The sequence below is a fragment of the Stegostoma tigrinum genome, chromosome 13 (genome assembly GCF_030684315.1).
Source record: "Stegostoma tigrinum isolate sSteTig4 chromosome 13, sSteTig4.hap1, whole genome shotgun sequence".
NCBI lineage: Eukaryota > Metazoa > Chordata > Chondrichthyes > Orectolobiformes > Stegostomatidae > Stegostoma > Stegostoma tigrinum.
The window spans coordinates 68,889,138-68,911,567 of record NC_081366.1 but is presented as its reverse complement, the minus strand read 5'-3'; the positions used below and the strand labels follow the sequence as shown (position 1 = coordinate 68,911,567).

The following is a 22,430-nucleotide window of genomic DNA, read 5'->3' as shown; positions in this document are numbered from 1 at the left end:
CATGGGACGCTGTCAAAAGCTTTGCTAAAATCCATATAGAAACCTTTTCACTCAGTAAGTGATGGGAATCTGGAATGAACTGCTGGAGGGTAGTGGAGGCTGGAAACCTGACAACCTTTAAAAAAAAGTACTTGGATGAGTACTTCAAACATGATAACATTTGATGGATATGGTACAGGTGCAGGAAATTGGTTTTAGTGCACTTTTAGTGGTGGTTATGTCAGCACAGACTTAATGAGTCAAAGGGCCTTTTCTGCGCTGTATAAATCTATGAAAAGGGGCCGAGAATGAACCAGATGGGCTCTACCACATTCAACAATGGTTACCAGTAGGCTAGCTTTTAATTCCGAGTTTTACTGAAAGAAAAATCAAATTTTCACCAGGTGCCGTGGTGGGATTGGAACCCACACGTCCCAGGACATTACCCTGGGGCTGCTAGATTACTAATCAAGTCAACGTTACCACTACAACACCCTTGCATGGTAGGGAAGACTATTTAGCAGCTAAGCCATCAGAGGTGGGTCCCTAGCCATTTCTTTAAGGTGAAGTTAGTTTACTAACTATTAGCAGGACATTGGCTTATTGGAAGATTCAGTAGCTGTGAAGTGAGTGCGCAGCACAAGCTTTGTACTGTATTGACTGCGAGCATCAATTGACCATAGTTTATCAACGGGTCGGTGGGTGGGGGTGAAAAAACAGTCAAACTTTACAGAAATTACAATTTCAAGGATCCACAGAAGGGCAACGCAATCACACGGATCAATGCTCATAGAAATTTCATGAACACTGATCCACTAAGAACACTGTCAGCTGCCTCCAGCTCATATTTCAAGATAATGACCAGCAAGGAAGCAACACTGGCCTCAGGGCAGCTACAGAATAAAGTCCTCCCCACAAGCGCAAACATTCGCCAAGGCCTGCTGAGAATTTGAGCTTTTTTATTATTATTTATCATTACCATATGTTTGGAGACTGTGCACGTCACAAATGGTAAACATATTGGCGCTGCTTTATTTTCTGCACTGGACACTGCTATAAAATAACTGATGGAATCTGGAAATATAAAGAGGCTCCATAGTAGCGAGCTGTTTTGCTCTGATCCAATCTCAGTGCGATCTCATATACTAAAGCACTGGATCAATACACAAAGAGGCAAGCCTGATCGATAAGGCTTGAATTATTGCTTCATTTTTCTTCTTATTATAGATGAGTTGTGTTATTTTCCCCCAATCAATATTTTACAACCTTTTTTTATCAATTTCTCCATAAATTTTGTGATTAGTTTTAACTGTGTATTCCGACAGGACAAATAAGGCCTAGCTGCAGTTTTCTCTCCTCCCTCCTTCTTTTAAAGACGTCACGAAGGCTTTTATGAGAGTACTGAAATTCAGGTTGTGCAGTACTTTGCTGCGTTGTGTCACTGAAAGCCTGCTTTCTGACAGACTAACCCAGAGTCTAATGTCAAAGCGAACCCCCCACCCCACACCAGTGAATGTTCAATATAATTAAGATGCCTCAAACAAGTTTGTCTTTGCAACAAACAACCAGTTTGCAACCTGCCTGACTCTATATTGTAGATGGGCCTCTCAAATGCAACATAATATTTTTATTTACTTTTTTCTTGGAACACAAGAGTACCAAACAAGGCTAACATTTGTTTTCAAGCCCAAACTGACCTTTAAATGAGTGACTTGCTAGGCCATTACAGAGGGCAGTTAAGAATCAACCACATTGCTGTGGGTCTGGATTCACATGTAGGCCAGACCAGGTAAGGCAACAAATTTCCTTCACTAAAAGGAACTTAGCGAATCAAGCGGGTTTTACAATAGTCAATGAGATTTGGCATTAATTAGTCACCACTAATGTGATATTCCAGATATTTTGAATTTAAATTCCATCAGCAGCTAAATTAGGATTTGAACTCATGCCCACAGAATTGCTAGTTCAATAACATCACCACTATGCCACTGTCCCCTTTCTTTATAAGATCTGAAATAGTCCTCAAGGGTATATTTGCTCGGCTTCCTCCTTCCACCCCCATCTCCATACTGACTGTCCCAGCCAACAGCCAAGATACAAGCCCATATGAAGTCTGGCACACCGACATGACCTTCCCTCCAAATCTGACTTTTCTTTGGCAGTGATGGAACATCCACTCACTTGGAGTAGCCCTAAACAGGTCCCTCCCCCACCTGGCAGCCATTCATAGCCCCCCACTGCCATCCCACCCAACCCCACCAACCCCAACTCCACAACCCCATATCAACTGATAAATCCAACTTATAGTTTCATCCTGGTCGCTCTTCCTTCTTGTGATCCAACCATCACTTGGCTACGAATCTCAGGGGTGAAAAGCTTTATCCAGCCTTTATTAGTTCATTCGTGGGAACATGGGCGTCATTTGCTGGGCCAAAATTTATTGCCCATCCCTAGTCACCCTCGAGACAGTGATGGTGAGCTGCCTTCTTGAACCGCCACAGTCAGTGTATTGTAGGTGTACCCACAATGTCATTAGGAGGGAGTTCCAGAATTTTGGCCCACTGACACTGCAGAAACTTGCTTCGTTGCTTTTTGTTTGATGTTAGTTTAAAGGTTGCTTTAGGCCAGTACAAGTTCAAGACAACTACTGCCAAGTGCCCCTGATTTGATGGTAATTTGGACCGCCATTTAGGGTTACCGCTGTGGAAAAGGGGGCTAAAATGATGCTGCAATGATATAGTGAGGGCATTTCACTGCGGCTGGGGCTGGAGTCCACAGGCAGAGTAGAGGACAACCTTCCCCTACATGTTGGCCCTGCTCTGTCTAACCTTTGACCAAGGGAGGAAAGGAAAGAACTTTGTTCACTTGCATGAGCACCTCACCCATAATGAGGGGAAGAAAGGCATTAGAACATAGAACATAGAACAGTACAGCACAGAACAGGCCCTTCAGCCCACAATGTTGTGCCGACCATTGATCCTCATGTATGCACCCTCAAATTTCTGTGACCATATGCATGTCCAGCAGTCTCTTAAATGTCCCCAGTGACCTTGCTTCCACAAATGCTGCTTGCAACGCATTCCATGCTCTCACAACTCTCTGTGTAAAGAAACCGCCTCTGACATCCCCTCTATACTTTCCTCCAACCAGCTTAAAACTATGACCCCTCGTGTTAGCCATTTCTGCCCTGGGAAATAGTCTCTGGCTATCAACTCTATCTATGCCTCTCATTATCTTGTATACCTCAATTAGGTCCCCTCTCCTCCTCCTCTTCTCCAATGAAAAAAGTCCAAGCTTAGTCAACCTCTCTTCATAAGATAAGCCCTCCAGTCCAGGCAGCATCCTGGTAAACCTCCTCTGAACCCTCTCCAAAGCATCCACATCTTTCCTATAATAGGGCGCCCAGAACTGGACGCAGTATTCCAAGTGCGGTCTAACCAAAGTTTTATAGAGCTGCAACAAGATCTCACAACTCTTAAACTCAATCTCCCTGTTAATGAAAGCCAAAACACCATATGCTTTCTTAACAACCCTGTCCACTTGGGTGGCCATTTTAAGGGATCTATGTATCTGCACACCAAGATCCCTCTGTTCCTCCACATTGCCAAGAATCCTATCCTTAATCCTGTAATCAGCTTTCAAATTTGACCTTCCAAAATGCATCACCTTGCATTTATCCAGGTTGAACTCCATCTGCCACCTCTCAGCCCATCTCTGCATCCTGTCAATGTCCCGCTGCAGCCTACAACAGCCCTCTATACTGTCAACGACACCTCCAACCTTTGTGTCGTCTGCAAACTTGCTGACCCATCCTTCAATCCCCTCATCCAAGTCATTAGTAAAAATTACAAACAGTACAGGCCCAAGGACAGAGCCCTGTGGAACACCACTCACCACTGACTTCCAGGCAAAATATTTTCCTTCTACTACCACTCGCTGTCTTCTGTTGGCCAGCCAATTCTGTATCCAGACAGCTACGTTCCCCTGTATCCCATTCCTCCTGACCTTCTGAATGAGCCTACCATGGGGAACCTTATCAAATGCCTTACTGAAGTCCATATACACCACATCCACAGCTCGACCCTCATCAACTTTTCTAGTCACATCCTCAAAGAACTCGATAAGGTTTGTGAGGCATGACCTGCCCCTCACAAAGCCGTGTTGACTGCATTTAATCAAGCCATGCTCTTCCAGATGGTCATAAATCCTATCCCTCAGAATCCTTCCTAACACCTTGCAGACGACAGACGTGAGACTTACTGGTCTGTAATTGCTGGGGATTTCCCTATTTCCTTTCTTGAAGAGAGGAATTACATTTGCCTCTCTCCAGTCCTCAGGTACGACTCCAGTGGAGAGCGAGGATGCAAAGATCTTCGCAAGTGGCGAAGCAATTGCATTTCTCGTCTCCCAAAGCAGCCGAGGACAAATCTGGTCCGGGCCTGGCGACTTGTCAATCTTAATGTTTGACAAAATTTTCAGCACATCAGCTTCCTCTATCTCTATCCATTCCAGCATGCACACCTGCTCTTCAAAGGTTTCATTCACTACAAAGTTTGTTTCTTTCGTAAAGACAGAAGCAAAAAACTCATTTAGGGCTTCCCCTACCTCCTCAGACTCCACACACAAGTTCCCTATGCTATCCCTGATCGGCCCTACTCTTTCTTTGACCATTCTCTTATTCCTCACATAATGTAAAATGCCTTTGTGTTCTCCCTAATCCGTTCTGCCAAGCCTTTCTCGTGCCCCCTCCTGGCTCTCCTCAGTCCATTTTTGAGCTCCTTCCTCGCCTGCCTGTAATCCTCTGGAGCTGAGCTTGACCCTAGCTTCCTCCACCTTATGCAAGCTACCTTCTTCCTTTTGACAAGAAGCTCCACCGCTCTTGTCATCCAAGGTTCCTTTATCTTACCCCTTCTTGCCTATCTCAGAGGGACATATTTATTCATCACTCACAACAACTGTTCCTTAAACAGTCTCCACATGTCTATAGTGCCTTTACCATGGAACAATTGCTCCCAGTCCATGCTTCCTAACTCATGTCTAATCGCATCATAGTTTCCTCTTCCCCAATTAAATATCCTCCGATTTTGCCTAATCCTCTCCTTCTCCATAGCTATGTAGAATGTGAGGCAGTTATGGTCACTATCACCAAAATGCTCTCCCACCACAAGATCTGACACCTGCCCCGGCTCGTTTCCGAGCACCAAATCTAGAATGGCCTCTCCCCTCGTCGGCCTGTCAACGTACTGAGTTAGGAAACCCACCTGAACACACCTTACAAAAACAGCTCCATTCAAATCTTCTGCTCGAAGGAGGTTCCAATCAATATTGGGCAAGTTAAAGTCACCCATTACAACAACCCTACTGCGTCCACACTTTTCCAAAATCTGCCGACCTATGCTTTCTTCAATCTCCCTGCTGCTATTGGGGGGCCTGTAGTAAACCCCTAACGAGGTGACTGCTCCCTTGCTGTTCCTAATTTCCACCCATACTGACTCGGTAGGCAGATCTTCCTCGACAAAGGAAGCTTCTGTAGCTGTGATACCCTCTCTGATTAGTAGTGCTACACCCCCTCCTCTTTTTCACCCCTCCCTATTCTTTTTAAATGCTCTAAACCCTGGAACATCCAGCAACCATTCCTGCCCCTGAGAAACCCATGTCTCTGTTATGGCCACAACATCATAGCACCAGATACTGATCCATGGTCTAAGTTCATCACTTTTATTCCTGATACTCCTGGTGTTAAAGCAAACACACTTTAACTGATCCCTTGGTTCCTTCCCAGGAAAATCCTTCCCACTAGCTGGTCCACCTCTTGTTACTGCCTCACCTGCATCAACTCTCACCTCCGGTATACAGCTCAGGTTCCCAACCCCTGCCATACTAGTTTAAACCATTGCTGGATCCATCGCCTCAAATGCCGAACCATTTAACACGAGCACGTTACTTCGACCAATAGCGAACACCAGGCCCTCAATCGGCCATTTGCGAAATGTTGAAGCATTCACAGAGTGTGAGGTGTGGCTGTGGTTAAAGGCAGTCCCAGGCGGGCAGCCGAAAGAAGAGCGGATTGTTGGCAAAACAAAAACATTTAAACTGGCCTTTCAGACTGTGTCCTTCAAATTTATGGAAAGCCAAAACCCAGGCAGCCAAGCTTGGATTGATTTGGTGAAAATCATGATTCAAAATTTAACAGCCAACAGTTTATTGCATACATTAGCGTGCAGTGTGTAGAGCTTAGAATCCATCTTCCCTTCACCTCCCCCCAGTGATGGTCTGTTGACTAGAATCCATTGAGCTGAATTTTTTTTTGTGCACGTGAATATGGAAGAACTTGATTACTTCCCAGTCAGTTCCTCGTGGCTTTTCATCTAGTCATGATGAATAGGGTGCATGTTAAAGTACATGAATTGGTCTGTCTGATTTTGACTGCACATCTCAGTGGGTTGACTTCATTTATGTCAGCCTAATATACCTACTGAAAACAGGATTAAAAATCTACATGCACAAGCTCAGCTGTGGCTTCAGCAAAAAAAAAGTAATTTGGGTGTTGGAATGGGACCAATAAATCAGAAACCTTAGCTGGAAGTGGTTCAGAAAAGTCTGTTCTGAACAGTTCTGACTAAAAGTGAGGGTGAATATATTCCAATCTCTCCATGGTGTTTTTCCTTCACTTTCCAGGCAATTGCCCCTCACTGGGGTTTAAGTGGCAGTTCTTCAGGTAACATGCTGACATCCTCCAATCACAGGCATCACAGAAGGAGGCCATTCAATCTTCTGGAAAGTAAACGCCTTACATGAAGAATGGTCCTTCGGAACTGTATTAGTTCCCTGACGAGCGCAGGAAAGAAATATGAAAGGGAAAAATACAGGGACTTGATTCCATCCGGGATAGAAGGCAGAGTGAGTAACGGGGAAATGAGCATCACAGAATTGCTACAGCGAATGAGGCCACTTGGTCTGTACCGGTTCTATCCCCTGGTGCCAATTTCCTGCCTTTTCCCCAAAGCCCTGCATGCCATTTCCATCTATCTCATCAACGATTAACTCACACTAGTGGCCAAGAAGTTTGCGGGACTGTGTGCCCACCTCTTCGTGAATACCCACAGCGGGTGCTGCTGAGCAGCAGGAGGATCGGAGGACACTCTGTTCCCACTGCCACCTCACCGTGGCCAGCTAAACCAACACTGCCTTCCAACTGAAGCCTGTATCCGTAACACTCAGCCACCATCCTTTCACCCTCAGGTAAACCACCATGACCCCAGCAGACACTCCTCCACATGTCTCACCTCCGACCCGGGGAAACCCTCTGAGCAGTCGGTGGGACAGCCGAATCCCAGGCCGTGCTTCTGCTGTAATGATGAATTGAGGTGTTGACTCTGGCTGTTATCTGCTTGGCTGCGGTCAGTATTTTCTCCCTTGGAAGGATTTGAATGATTGATCTCCTCACTGTGCTTTGCTTTATTAACTCCCTGACTAGTGAGGGGAAGAAGGGAAGGGCACGAAGGAGAGGCCTGTGAGCCTTTCCCAGGCCACCCTTCCCTCGGGACAAGAGCCTCACTAATGAGCAGCAGCTCCAGGAGAACCCAACACTTACTAATTACTCAAAACAATGATTAATTCCAAGATTGGAAGGCCTGATCACCAGCGAGTCGATAAAAAGAGCACTCCAACTTGATACAGGCCCTTTGAAAAATGTAAACTACTGTGGCTTATGGTTTCCTTTCTTATGTTTCTCTCTCGCTCTCCCTGTTCCTTTTCCTATAATGGTATGTATCATTCCACGCCAGCCTTCTCTAATTTCTCCCGCTAATCGTACATAGGCCTCCAAAGTAAACACAGTTCTGATCCAAGGATAACTCTGAGACCAGATGGGGAATTTTAACCTTGTGACTCTCACCACCTCCACAGTACTATATTCCCAACCTATCAGTCAGGCAGGCTGCAGATTCAGACAAATGCATTTCCCCATTACTCACTCTCTCTTCTAACTATGTCGGATGCTATCAAATCCCTGCATTTTTCCCTTCCGTATTTCTTTCCTGCTCTCCTCGGGGAACTAATACAGTTCCAAAGGACCATTCTTCACGTGAGGGAATTACTCTCCAGAAGACTGAATAGTCAATTTCTGTTCCAACATCTTCTGGTCTTTCAAGATTATTCAAGGCTAAGTCAAACAGATTTTTGCACACTAGAGGAATCAATGGTAATGGAGGAAAGGCAGGAGAGTGGAGTTGAGGACGATAGCGGCACAGTGACACAATGGTTAGCGCTGCTGCCTCAGAACCCAGACTCAATTCTGCTCTCAAGAGACTGTCTCTGTGGAGTTTGCACATTCTCCCTGTGACTGCGTGGGTTTCCTCCGGGAGCTCTGGTTTTCTCCCACACTCAAATGATATGCAGGTTAAGTTTTTGCCCATTCTTGTCCAGGATGTGTGCGCAAGGTGGATTAGCCACGGGAATTGAAAGGTTACAAGGATAAACAAGGGGATTGAGTATGGATGGGATGCTCCTCGGAAGGTTGGTGTAGATTCGATGGGCCAAGTGGCCTGCTTCCACAGTCAGGATTCTTTGATCAGGTGAGCCATGATCTCATTAAGTAGTGGAGCAGATTTGATGGGCTGAATAGCCCACACTGCTCCTGCGTCTTATGATCTGAACCCCTCCACCCCCCCCAACGGTGATGCAGCCAAGTGGCCATACCTCATCCATTCAGCTCAAGGTGACTGCCCGCACAGCGTGCACTGTTGAGTTTGATCTCTAACTTGATGATGCCCTGACAGCCGCATTTCCAGCAGGGCTCGCGGATTGACAGTTAGGAGTAAGAATCTGGGCTCAAATTCCCTTCCGTAGTAGCCTGGGAATGTAGAACCCAACATGCTGTGACTGGTGACTCCTGTCCTGACTGATGCTGTAGAGGCAGCATCGCAGCCTCTTTACTGCAAGGCAGCAGGCTGTGGGTAGCGAATATTTGTCTCTTCTATGTAATATATCTCATTTATGATTGGCAGGAATGGCAAAGGCCACCCAATACTGGTAAATATGGTGTCCAGCATGAAGAAGTGCCCAGATGCCAGCACTTTATGATATCTTGCCTAAAATCCTAAAGTGAAGGATTCCTCGTAGTTGAGTCAGGACAATAAGTATCAGCTGGCCAATTAATCATAGGAGTCATAGGACATTGGTCGCCAGTCAAATATTGAGTGAGGATAGCAACAAAGAAAGGATAAAAGATTCTATCCTACACCTTCTGGTGTTTTGGAGAATTGCACCTGGGTGCACAGATCCATTACAAATACTAACATTGAGTGGATCAGTAGCTCAGTGATTAATACTGTTACTTCACTGCACCAGGGTCCCAGGTTTGATTTAAACCTTAGAGGGCCGTGTAGAGTTTGCACATTCTCCCAGTGTCTGTGTGGGTTTCCTCTGGGCGTTCCAGTTTCCTTCCACAGTCCAAAGATGAGTAGGTGAGCTGGATTAGCCATGGATAAAGTGGGGGTTGCGACGGTCAAGTAGGGGTCAGGGTGAGATGCTCCTTGGACGGTTGGTTCTGACTCAGTGGGCCAAATCGGTCAGTCTTTCAGCACTGTAGGGATTCTAAATCCACAGACTCCAAATGCTGCCCTACACTGAAAATATTGTCACTTGCACGTATGAAACAACAGAAAATATAGGAAATTCCAGGCATCCTCTGCAAATATTCATAAGCAACCAGGATCCCCCAAAAAATCAACAAAACTCTGCAGACACCTGGAAAACACAATGACACCTCTACAGATTCCCCGCATTGTGGGCACAAGGCCAGAAACATTTTGGAAATATTACAATTCCAGGCGAACCCCCATCTTCGTAAATGATCAGACTCTTCCAAAGATGTCCTACACTACATTGCCCAGGATCTCCTGGAAATACTAATGCCCTTCCAGGAGAATCACACCCCACTACTGCCAAATAGTCCAACACCCAGTGGTTCAATAGGTCCCTTAAAACTGAAATCCGGTGACAGGTGGGTGAAAGCTTGTGGGTCACCTGGGACCTGCTCACAGACTCTGGGATGCCCAATTTAAAAGCATGAAATAGAGAGGTCTTCTGTGTCAACAATTTGACAGTCAACTGCAAATGGATGAATCTAGTCACATAACAGCATGTAGGAGCGAGAGGCTATCAATTAGTTAACAGGCTGATAAAATTATCTTAAGCAATTGTAGAAGTTAATGTTTGCTTTGTTATCGTGGATTTGCAGGTGGAATCTCTTTAGCAAAAGAAGCCAGTTTTAGTCCCTCGATGCTTAAGTCTCCTCCCCTGGGATTAAGGCCACACACTCTGGCATGTCATACACATCCTGCCTCGCAATTTCCCCATCAAGAATCCACTGACCGCACTCTCCACAAAGAATACACTTAAAAGCCTTATCATCTCATCACCTTTCCTTTCCCACCACCGATTCTCCATTAAAACTGCTGCTCTTGAAACACGCCAAGAGCCTTAGATTGTTTGTCGAACTGAAGGGGAAGTCCTGGGCCATTCAAAGAATGTGTCAGGTTCTCTCTTTTTTTATATATATATACATATATGTAAATACAAATATATACCAGGAAATTCTGCTTTCAAACTGTGAGAAGGAAGAGTTCAGCATTTTCAGAGATTTAAAAATTGCAGTACAGGGGTCTCCCCCATTTGGGGCAGGGAACCAGGAAGGTCCCAGTTTGTAAGATAATAAAATGTGAGGCTGGATGAACACAGCAGGCCCGGCAGCATCTCAGGAGCACAAAGGCTGACGTTTCGGGCCTAGCCCAGTTTGTACCCTGGTTGATACTGTGTTGACAAATCTGAGGCAGACCGATAGAGGTCATGGCTCTTTCGTTCAGATTCAAAAAAGACACGAATATTTGACGTTAAAATTAGAGTTCAGAGTGACGGCTGGGAGCCCCTTCTGGGGCAGTGGAACTCTCTCGTCTGACAAGACCGTGAGCCTTGGGGGAACTAATCGTACCTTTCAAAAGGGGGACTGTTCGATGATATATTGGGATTAAAGGAAAGAAAGGCACGCATTTATATAGTGCCTTTCACTAACTTTTGGAAGCGCTTTACAGTCAACAAAGTACCTTTGTACTGTGCACAATATTGGGGGCAATTATAAGGATAATACCTGGAGTGGTTGTCTTAGGAGGAATGGGTAGACAGGCTAGGCTGGCATCTGCTGGAGTTTAAAAGATTAAGTGTTGACTTGATTGTAATTTATAAAAACCTGTGGGATCTTGACAGGATCTCCTGAAAGCATCTGGGACTTGGTGGTCAGTGTTTAAAACATAGGTTAGGTGAATGCCCTTCTCACTGAGGGTTAGGAGTCCTCAGAACCCACTTCCTGAAAGGATGGTGGAAACGGAGCCCTTGAAGTTTTTCTTTAAAGCAAGGGTGGGGTGGGAGTTGAAAGGTTATTGGGGCAGGCAGGTGCCAAACATGGATTTGAGTCTACAATTCAATCGGGTGCGATCTTATTGCGACATGGGACAAGGTCAAGGGGCTGAATGGTCTACTCCCATGCCCAATTCACAAGCTCATGTGGGAAACAGAAGAGCCAATATGTGCAAAGAAAGCTCCCAACCAGCAAGGGGTGTGGGGCTTGATTTAACAATTGAGATTTAAGTATGTTGTTTGAAGGTAAAGTACCAATCTAGTAGGTCAGGATGCTAAAAGATATGGACCCAATGTGAAAAGACAAAGACCAACTGAAACATAATGAAATGACAAAAAGGGATCAATGGACTAATTACCCTCCTTTTCGAATGATTTCTGCGTAAAATCACTGTTCAGTTGTTTCCGCATTTGAGAGTTCAAGTCATAGTCTAGAGTCCAAAGCCTAAGCTAACACAGTAGTGCTGCACCTTCAGTGGGGAAAATACCTGTTAGGTGAGACTCTCAGCTGAGCCTCGCATGTAGTATTGGAAGGAACAGTAGGGAAATTCCTCTCAGCGGCTTGACTAATATTCATTCCTCCATAAGAATCACTTGTTTGGAAAAAAAGGTAGCTGTTCATTGTCATGCGAGAAATTACACTGCAAATACTATTTCCATCGATTGTCTGAATCGTTTTCGGAGAATGTCTGCTCACAAAAGGTGCAAGCCATTTCTAGCTAATAAATAAATGTTCACTATCAGAACTGAAATTATGATTCCCTATTTTCTTCGCTTTTGATCTGGACATCTTTGCCCAGTCTCAGAAGTATTCTGAGCCAGATTAGTGTTGAGAACCTTGGGGTGAGTCGGTCTAGATGCAGATGATGGGCCAAATGGCCTCTGTGTCTGCTCTATCAGTAATCTAACATCGTAACTGTAAAGCCTGGAGAAAGTGAGTCTTTTCATGTCATCAGTGTGAAATAGGAGTCTATCCCAGATACCAGGGGTGAAAGGACAGCATAATAAGCCACCATATCACTTAGTCCCTAAGAGGAACCATCTCAAAAGCCATGATAATGACACTGATTAGAACATTTTAACAAGCGCATGCACACAATGATTTATACTTTAAATGCTGCTTTACATTACGATAATAACACAGGAATTCTTAGGTTTTTTTTAAACAAGCGTATGTATGCCACTAATTTAGAAAAATGCTGTTTAGCATTTGCAACAATAGCAGAGTTTAGGAACCTCTAACAAGCACATGCATGCAATTTGTAGTCGAGAGATTGCAGTAGTCTATGAGTAATGAGGTTCTAACCTGACCTGCAGAGGGGGACAATAACAGGTGAGAACTGGCCCATTAATCTGCCGCTTAATTGCGCATGGAAAAAAGTACACTCAAAACAAGCATTGCCCTTATCATTACACAATTAACAGAAGTCTCTCCCACAGGAATCAATGAGGTAAATTTGTTTATACTAAAAGAAACTACTCTTAAAGGGGAATACACACTTAAAGGACCAGTGATTGATAAAATGCCTTCACAAAAATTGTTTCTTACTTGAATTTCCTTCTTTTCCAAGATAATGACCCCTGCTGGGTTTCTGAGCTGAAATTCTTCTCCCAGATGACCTTTCCTCGTGAAACTAAATTATCCAGATTGGTTTAGAATGAGGGGGGGGAACTATCAAGGCTGATCAGCTCACTCAACCTCAGATGCTGGACAGTGAAATGGAGCTAGGAATCTACACTGGTTTCTTTACAGGCTCCAAACCCAAGGCAACTGAGACCAGTGCAGAGTGGACTAGGAATGGACTCACAGTTCTTTGGTTTGTGTGCCTAGCACTACACTGGATGGTACATATCATTGAGTGACTGGCACTCAAACAAGCCACATGGGAAAAGCTGCACTTTCTCCCCTTCCCCACCCCTGCACCCTTTACCATGTCACTGTGGTCCAGTTGATAGCACTCCTGCCTTTGAAGCCGAAGGTTATAGTTCACATCCCCCAAAAGGGCTTGAGCTAAAAATCATTGAGCCTGTTGTATACTTTTTTGAAACAGACATTGCAGGAGAAACTCAGCAGTCTGGCAGCATCTGAACAGTACCGAAGAAGGGTCACTGGTCACTGCTTTATCTCGACAGATGTTGTGATTTTCTCCAGCAATTTCTGTTGTTCTCTCGCAGATTTCCTACATCCGCAGCTCTTTGTTTTTATTACATACTGTAATGTGCTGCACTGCCATGTCCTTTCAGTACTGAGGGCGTGATGTAACTTTCAGAAAAGATGCTTAACAAGGCCCTCTCAGGTGGATGTCAGAGATTCCATGGTACTGTTTTAATGAGGAACAAGGGGATTCTCTCCAGTATACTAGTCAATATTTATCTCTCAACAATATCGTAAAAAAGTTAACTTTGGAGTCCTTCTTCAGTTCTGAAGAACAGTCATATCGGACACAAAACATTAACTCTACCTCCACAGATACTGCCAGGCCTGCTGAGCTTTTCCATCACTTTTCAGATTTTCAGCATCAGCAGTATTTTGCTTTTATTAAAAGAAAGTGATTATTCAGTTATTACCTTTTGGTTTAATTTATTGTCACGTACTTTCTTACAAAATACAGTGAAAAGTGTTCTATAGAGTCACAACTCTCACCTCGCTGTGTGCAAATTAGCTGCTGCACTTCCTGGGTTACAATGGTGACTTAACTTCAAAAGCACCTTTTCAGCTATAAAGATTTCTGACCTAAAATCCAAAAGAACTGTGGTTGCTGTAAATCAAAACCAAAAACAGAAATTGCTGGAAAAGCTCAGCAGATCTGGCTGCATCTGCGTTGAGAAATCAGAGTTAATGGTTCGGGTCAAGTGGAAGATTTCTGAGATGCCTAGTGGTCATGAAAGACACTAAATACTTGTCTTCCTAAACAGAAGCCTTTGATTAATATTCTTCTCTCTGAGTCAACAATCTAATTCCCCTTTTACTTATTTGGATTTTTAGATTACTAACCAGGTTCGACCAGTCATTTTCTAACAATTCTGCTCATTTCTGAATGTTTGAGTCAAACAGCATCTTTGTCATCTGGGTATGTTCGTACCACTCGCATGTGACTGCACAATAAAAGTGCCACATTATGAATCAGCACCTCATCAAAACAGGACGCTGCACTGACATATTAGCTGCCCTCTCTCTGCCACTACCAAAACAGTCACTTTCTCTGCAAGTTGAGGTTAAATGAGGTTTTAGGTTTGAGTCTCATTACAGCCTATCTAGCCTGGCACTGTAGTGGGTTCATGAGAAAGTGCTGTTTTGTCGGAGGTGCCATTTTTCAGATGAGATTTTGAAGAGGCATCTGCCTGTTGAGGGGATATGAAAGGTCCCAGAGTATTATTGAAAGTAGAGCAGCAGTGTCCTGCTCAATTTCCTTCTACATCCAACAATGCAGAGGCTGGAAATCTGAGATTTAGAAAGAAAACAGAAAATGCTGGAAATGTCCAGCAGGTCCGACAATATCTGTGGAAAGAAAATACAAGAGTTCATGTTGGTGGCCTTTCTGCAAAGCTGGAAAATGTCATGGATGTTTGAAATCTCCATCTTTTCCCAGTTCTGGTGAAAGGACATCGAGCTACGTCTTCAACTCACTCTGCATGTGCTGCCAAGCCTGCTCAGTAGTTCCAGCATCTTCCATCTTCACCAAAACAGAGCATTTGGTGATCATTTACCTCATCGAAGCTTGTGACGTCTTACTGTGCTCAAACTGATCACCATGTCTTCAATGTTTTGGTGATAATCACACTTTTGAAACACATCATAAGTTGTGGAGTATCTTGGAATGTCCTCAGAGTGCGACAATGCTGCATTAACGTAAGCTCTTTACCTCCATTTTAAAACATTCGCCGTCCCCTCAAAAATGTCAAATTCACCTTGTGATGGGACTTTCCCCGTTGCCTTCAAAACCGCACTGTCAGGCTCGCACATGGATGGGAAGCCCACACTATGGGGGAGTTGGTCACTCACTGATCTCTGCTGGGGGGTTTCCCGCCAGTGTGTGGGCTTGCCGCCAATGGGCACATTGTTGAAGCTGAAGGCCCAATCCAAGGCCATCCAGCGCCTGGGCAGGAACTTCTCCAGAGAGTGGAAGAGAAAGAGACGGAGAGGAAGGAAGGGACGGAGGCAGCAAGGGGGTCGAGGGGAGATGGGGAGAGAATAAGGGAACGACAAAGAGCAAGACAGGAAGAGGGAAGGAGAGAGGGACAGAGCAGAGGGAGCAAAAGAGACAGCAAGGGAGGGAGTGAGAAAAGGAGGGAGGGATAGAGACAGTGAGTGAGGGAGAGAGGGAGCAAAGAAGAGAGCAAGGGAAGAAGGGAGAAAAAGAGAGAGGAAGGGAGAGAGGGAGAAAGCAAGGGAGGCAGAGAGCAGGTGGTATAGAGAGAAAGAGAGACAGAAGGGAGGGGGGAGGGAGAGACGGTTAGTGAGAGACAGGGAAGAGAGGCTGAGAGGTAGAGGTGAGAGTGATTGAGAGAGGGGAGAAGGGTTAAGAGAGAAGAGGAAGGAAAAGGGCCTTCAAAATGGTGGTGCCCTCTTTTTGACTAATGTTTACTATTTTACATTAAGAATAAACAACAGCCAAACCACTGCTGTGCAAATGAAGGGAATCCTCACTCTCTCTCACTCTCTCCAGGATGACTTAGGCCTGTTTTTGCAGCTTGTCGGCCATTTTGGCCTGACTGCAGTGATAGGCCCATGGCCTGCAGTATCAGAAGACCGTTCCTCAAGCAACAAAACTGGGCCCTGCCACTCTGCTGCCAAGCACACCACGGTCGCTTCATTTGGTTCTGAGCACCCCTTGAGGAGCTGGCTCCCCGCCACCTGTCGGTGGGTAGTCCCTGACATTCCCCCACCCCCAACCATCTGTACTCCAGGAAAATGAAGGGGGTGGGGGGAGTTGTGATGGAGCCAATTGCCACAGTAAATGGGGGGACTGTCCTTAGTTCCCACCCACCTGAAACCTTGTGACCAATCTTATGACTTAAGGTCTTGCCCCATTTCTCCATCAGATTTATTTCCCTTTACGCCACAATCTTCGATGCTTTTAAGAGCTGAAGTATGGCCTACTTTGACCCACTGAAGTTCAATTTGACCCCGCAGGTCCTTCCATTATTCCTGTCCTTGACAGGAATCCCCAAATCCTTCTCACATTGAGGACGGGCCACTACAAAAAAAGTTCCCAAATTTGTTCTCAGTTTGATTTGATCGCCAGCATGAAATCAAGGCAGCACTTTATTTAACCAGCCTCCATTTTCGACCAAAAGAGTAAAGGGGGAAGAGGTCGTGCTACAACAGAACCGGAAACGCTGAAGATATAAGCATAATAGCTGCAGCGAGAATAGAACCTTTCAATACCAGCTATTTTTACAATTAGTTCTTACCTAAAAGTAGCAACAATCAAAAGGAAACTTGCACCATAGGAAGCCACAAGGCTATCATTATGCTGCCCGGTGTTGTGTGATGCAGAAGATGCAAGTGCTGCACGGTTAACAGAATGTCGGGGGCTAACCACACACGCACACATCTGTAATGGGCACTTTTTTTAAAAGCATTTCTTCTCTACTCATGTAGCATATGTGAGAGAGCCCTCAGAAACGAGCACACCAAGCTGCCGCCGTTCTGTGCTTCAGGAACTCTGATCTCTCAACCGTCCCACAGAAAGCAGTCAGGCCCGGGAGACGGGGCAAGGGGTGCCAGTTGCCAAATTGCAGCTGGCACTGGACAGAGCCCAGTCTCTTCAGGAGGAAGTCCTGAGGCAGAGTAGAGGAAACATGTCTCCCGCGAGGCTCAAAAGTCAAAGTTCAAGTCCCGCCTCAGGAATTGATGACCCGCCGCCAGTGTGTCATAGCCTGGTCAATCAAGGCAATTATCAAGCTCTGACTCTTAACCAAGCCTCCAGCCCACAGGAAGAGAGGGAAACTGCCCCGGTCAGCCAGAACTGTGTTGTAGCTATGGTGTAAAATGGCTGGATCTGTGTAATAGCTTTGGTGAAACGGGACCTGAATTGTGTCGTAGCTGCAGAGTAACACAGTCAGAACCATGTTGCAGCTGCAGTGCAACAGGGTTGGAACTATGTCATGGCTATGGGGTAACACGGCTGGGACTGTGTCGTAACTATGATGTAACAGAGCCTAAGCGATGTCATAACTATGATGTAACAGGGCAGTGCTGTGCCACAGCTGCAGACTAACACAGTGAGAACCATGTTGCAGTGCAGTGTAACAGGGCCAGAACCGTGTAGTAGCTTTGGTGTAACAGTGACAAAACTGGAGGAGCAAGCGTCATCATCATTCCAAGAACTTGGGAAACTTTGCTGAATGGTGGGTTGGATGTGGATTTAACAGTAAGTTTCCAAAGGAAATTGCACAAATACTCAAAAGAGAGGAGTAATTGCACTGGAAAATTGGAACTGACTGGGCTACACTATGGAAGAGTCAATGCAAAGCCCGTGAATAATTGGCCCCATGCTGTAACGTATTATTCTGTGCATTAGCTTTTCCCATTAGCACCTTCCCTCTACTCTGCACTCTCCCGAAGGTAGAAGGGTCAAACCTTCAGGAGCTAGGATGTTGGTTCACAGCAGATGTCCAGCTCATCTCCCAAGTATCTACCTGTAGCTTGGTGGTTTGACACATCGTGGACCCAGCCTATGTCCACATCTCTTGCAAGGGATCCAAATGAGGGGGTGGAAAATCAGGACGATTCTCCCCTCCCTAAACCAGGAACGTACAGGCTCACTGCAGGTCAGCCACCCAACTCCGAGGCAAAGTCAACCAACACATGGAAAGTTCAACAGAACAGGTATCCTCCTGGTCATTTAGATGCTGAGGTCCTTACTGATCCTAATGGACATTCCTGTTCATCACTGCAACTACCTGTCTGTCAGCAACAGACAGTTTGCCAGGTCTCTCACTTGTGGCATAGGTGTACCCACACTGGATCTCCAACAAAATGGTTTTGCGCATCCATCTGTCTCCCTACATTCAAACGCCTCCTGATTGGGCGATGACCTTGACTGCAGTTCGGTTTTCACCCCTCTGTTTACAGATTCCTTCACCTCTCCTCTGCATCCATGACAGGGTGGCATGGTGGCTCAGTGGTTAGCACAGGTGCTTCACAACACTAGGGACCTGAGTTCAATTCCACCCTCAGGCGACTGTCTGTGTAAGTTTGCTCCAGTTTCCTCCCACAGTCCAAAGATGTGCAGGGTGGGTGGATTGGCCATGCTAAATTGGCCATAGTGTTCAGGGATGTGTAGCTTAGGTGGGTTATAGGGGGATGGGTCTGGGTGGGATGTGCCCAAGGGTCAGTGTGGACTTGTTGGGCCAAAGGGCCTGTCCCCACACTGTAGGGATTCAATGACATGGCATCCCCCAGACCTTGCAAGATGCACCAACAGATTGCTCATGGATAGTTAAAGGAGGCATTCAAGGTGTGGAGGTGCTTGGACAGAGCAAACAAGCAGAAGGTGCTGCTTCTGGTAAAAGGATGATGAAGCAGAGGGGAGGTTGACACTGGGGGGTGGGAAACGTTGTGTTTTTAAGGAGCGAGTCCTTACGATCTGCAACTCTCATACTGAAAGCTAGATTCAATGCCAAGTTTCAAAAGGCATAAATTTGACAAGCAGTACGTTCCCGGACTGAGAGGAGAGTAGGACTAATCTGCTTGGACTTCCAAAGAGCCACTCTGGGCACAATGAACCAAATGGCCTCCTGCATTGTGAGATTCTAAAACTCTCATAGGATTAGTAGCTATTAGAGGAGTAAAGTAAAACCAATTTATTTGGAGAGTCAGGGGAAGGTCAGTATACGGCCTGGCCTCTACAGCTGCACTGACAGGAGATTGTTGCAATAGCCAAAGATGATGGAATTACAGCAGGAGCAACTCCTGATGTCCATTACTGTGCTCTTACAATGGAGAGTGCTTGAGGCCTGTTAACCGACACAAAGTGGCAGTGGCAGTAATCTGATTCTCACTGGTCTGTGGCCACTCACAGTCAACTCGCATGATGGCTGTTTCTTACAGTGATTCATGACCCAATTCATTCCAGGGATCATGGAAATTCCAGCTCGGATTTCCACAATCTTGCGACCGACAGCACAAAGTTTTAAACAAAACCATACAAGCATTCCTCCCCATCTTTGCTCTTAAAGAGAAAGGACAGCACATTTTTATCTTAAAGTCTGAATCACAAATAGCGGAACATTGATGTGTGGCAAATTATTCTGCCTTTCATACATGAAATCTAAGAGACATCTGATCTCGAGCCGCGGCACTGTGTCTAGGATACCAATTTACCAAAACTTCCCTGCGATAAGGACTAAAGGAGAGCTGGGGTTAGGAAGTTGGGGAGAGGGCAAATGGAGAAGGAAATGGGTTGTGCCGTTTGATGGGTAACAAGGCAGTGTAAAAAGTGCCAAGAGATCCTGGTGACTATCCTGCTGGGAAATCTCAGTCAAGGGAGGCTCAGCAGTGAAGGCTTTCACAGTTGAATTACTTCATTTAAGCATGGACACTTGAGCAACATAGTTCTGGGGTTGCACTATCATTGAGAAAGTAACACAGCAATGGGGAGGAACACAGTATATTCACTTTCATGAAACTGACTGCACAGAAGGAGCTAATTGACCCACCTGATCTAGAATCTACACAAGCCTCCTCCCATTCTGCTTCCGTCTTCGCACTCTGTGCCTTCTTCCCTGTCCTTCTGCTTCCTTACAATCTGTCATCCACCCAGGCATTACATGTTGGGCTTCTCAGCAACTCTCATGTACACTCCCCCCCGCAAAAAACTGGCAAAGCTCAGACCTAGGAATGGGGAGCTTGGCAGGAGCTTGCCCTTCAAGCCTGCTCCACCATTCAATGAGATCCTGGCTTCACTGATGGCAGTCTCAGCTCCACTTTCCTGTCTCCACTGTCACCTCTTATAACCGTGGATTCCTTTATCAATCAAAACCCCATCTAACTCGGCCTTAAATAAAGCTACATATCGCTGAAAAGAAACAGATATGTTGACTAAGAATCAATCATTGAATCCCTACAGTGTGGAAACAGGCCCTTTAACCCAACAAGCCCACACCAACCTTCAGAGCAACTCACACAGACCCATCCCCCTGTAACCCATCTAATCTACATATCCCTGAACACTATGGACAATTTAGCATGGCCAATCGACCCTAATCTGCACATCTTTGGACTGTGGGAACCAGAGCACCCAGAGGAAACCCACAGAGACATGGTGCGAATGTGCAAACTCCACACAGACAGTCACCCAAGGGTGGAATCGAACCCGGGTCCCTGGCTCTGTGAGGCAGCCATGCCATCTCTTAATTTTTCATCTTGTACTCTTCAGGACAGACCTGCAAGAATGCTAGATCCTAAAGTGAGAAATAATTCATACAACATGAGAAGAGGGCACTGACTGATTAGGAAATGGAGTCCGATTAGGAAATGGAGTCTGATTGGTAAAAGTGTTATGTTGCCAAGAAGAATGCACCAGGAAACGTAACTAACTTATCTTTAATGCTGAACTATCTGTCCTACGGGAACCTCAACTGCCAAACCCATATTCAAATACAAAGTGGGAGAAATGTCTAGCACAGAATAGTAACATAACCCTCAGCAATTTTAACAGGACTTTAACATTTTTGTGTTGGAACCAAATAGCATTTCCCCATTATGCTTTGTAATGAAGATAAGATTCCCCAACCACCATCAAATATCTAATAGGCTAAGATGTCACCGCAGCAAATCACTGCCAGGCATGCTGTACATATCCATTTCTTTTGGACTGCTGAGAATATGGCCTCATCCATTTCAGACAAGGATTAGGAGGAATTTCTTCTCTTGAAGGTCGTGAATCAGTGGAATTCATTACCACAGAGGGCTATCAAGGCTGTGTTATTAATTATATCCAATGCTGAAATAATCAGAGAGGGTATCAAGGGAACTTGCAAGGAAGTGGAGCTGACGATTAGGAGATCAACCATGATCTTCTCCTCAAATGGTACAGCAGATTGATGGGTTGAATGGTCTACTTCTGCTCCAACATCTCATGGTTTATACAATTCTGACCTTGTAGCCAACCCACCCAACATGGAGGGAGTCAATGGGGTTGAAAGTCAGTGGACAGCTTGACACAAGTGACTGACAAGCGTGACACTCCAGATTTCTGTGCAAAATCAATGGAGCAAAACAACTGTCCAATCAAATTCCATTGAGACAACACCATCGTAGGCTCATGATATGATGGTTGGATGGCACAACAGTAGGGGTTACCAAAGCCTTACTATCACACTATGTGGCATTGCAAGAGATCCATCAACCAGATCGCCACCCCGCCACCTCTTGGGATGCTTCCTACATTTCTCTTATTTACTCATAGAATGTGGGCATCACTGGCTGGCTAGTATTTATTGCCCAAACCTAATTGTTCTTGAGAAGGTAGTGGTGAGCTGCCTTCTTGAACCACTGCAGTTCATGTGCTCTAGGTAGATCTGCAATGCTGTTTACAGGGAGAACTTCAGGATTTTGACTCAGCAATGTTGAAGGAATGGCAACAAATTTCTAAGTTAGGTTGGTGAGTTGCTTGGATGGGAACTTGCAGGGGGTAGCGTTCTCACTTATCTCCCGCCCTTGTCCTTCTAGATTGTAGTCACTGTGGGTTTGGAAGATGTTGTTTCAGGACCCTGATGAACTTCTGCAGTTCATCTTGTAGATGATGCACACAACTACTACTGAGCATCAGTGATGGAGGGATGGGATGTTTGTGGATGCAATGCCAATCAAGCGGGCTGCTATATCCTGGCTGGTTTCAAGTTTCTGGGGTGCTGTCAGAATTGCATTTTTCTGGGCTGGTGGGGAGTATTCTATTACACTCCTGATTTGTGCCTTGTAGATAATGGACAGGGAGTCAAGAGGTGACTTACTCGCTGCACTATGCCCAGTTTCTGACCTGCTCTTGTAGCCACCGTATTTATACAGCTAGTCCAGTTCAGTTTCT

At 45.4% G+C, this 22,430-nt stretch overlaps 1 protein-coding gene across 4 annotated transcripts in view; it reads right to left on the bottom strand.

The window, feature by feature from the left end:
• ebf1a (EBF transcription factor 1a) overlaps positions 1 to 22,430 on the bottom strand; it is a 432,193-nt gene that overhangs the window by 113,097 nt on the left and 296,666 nt on the right. The window lies entirely within an intron of this gene.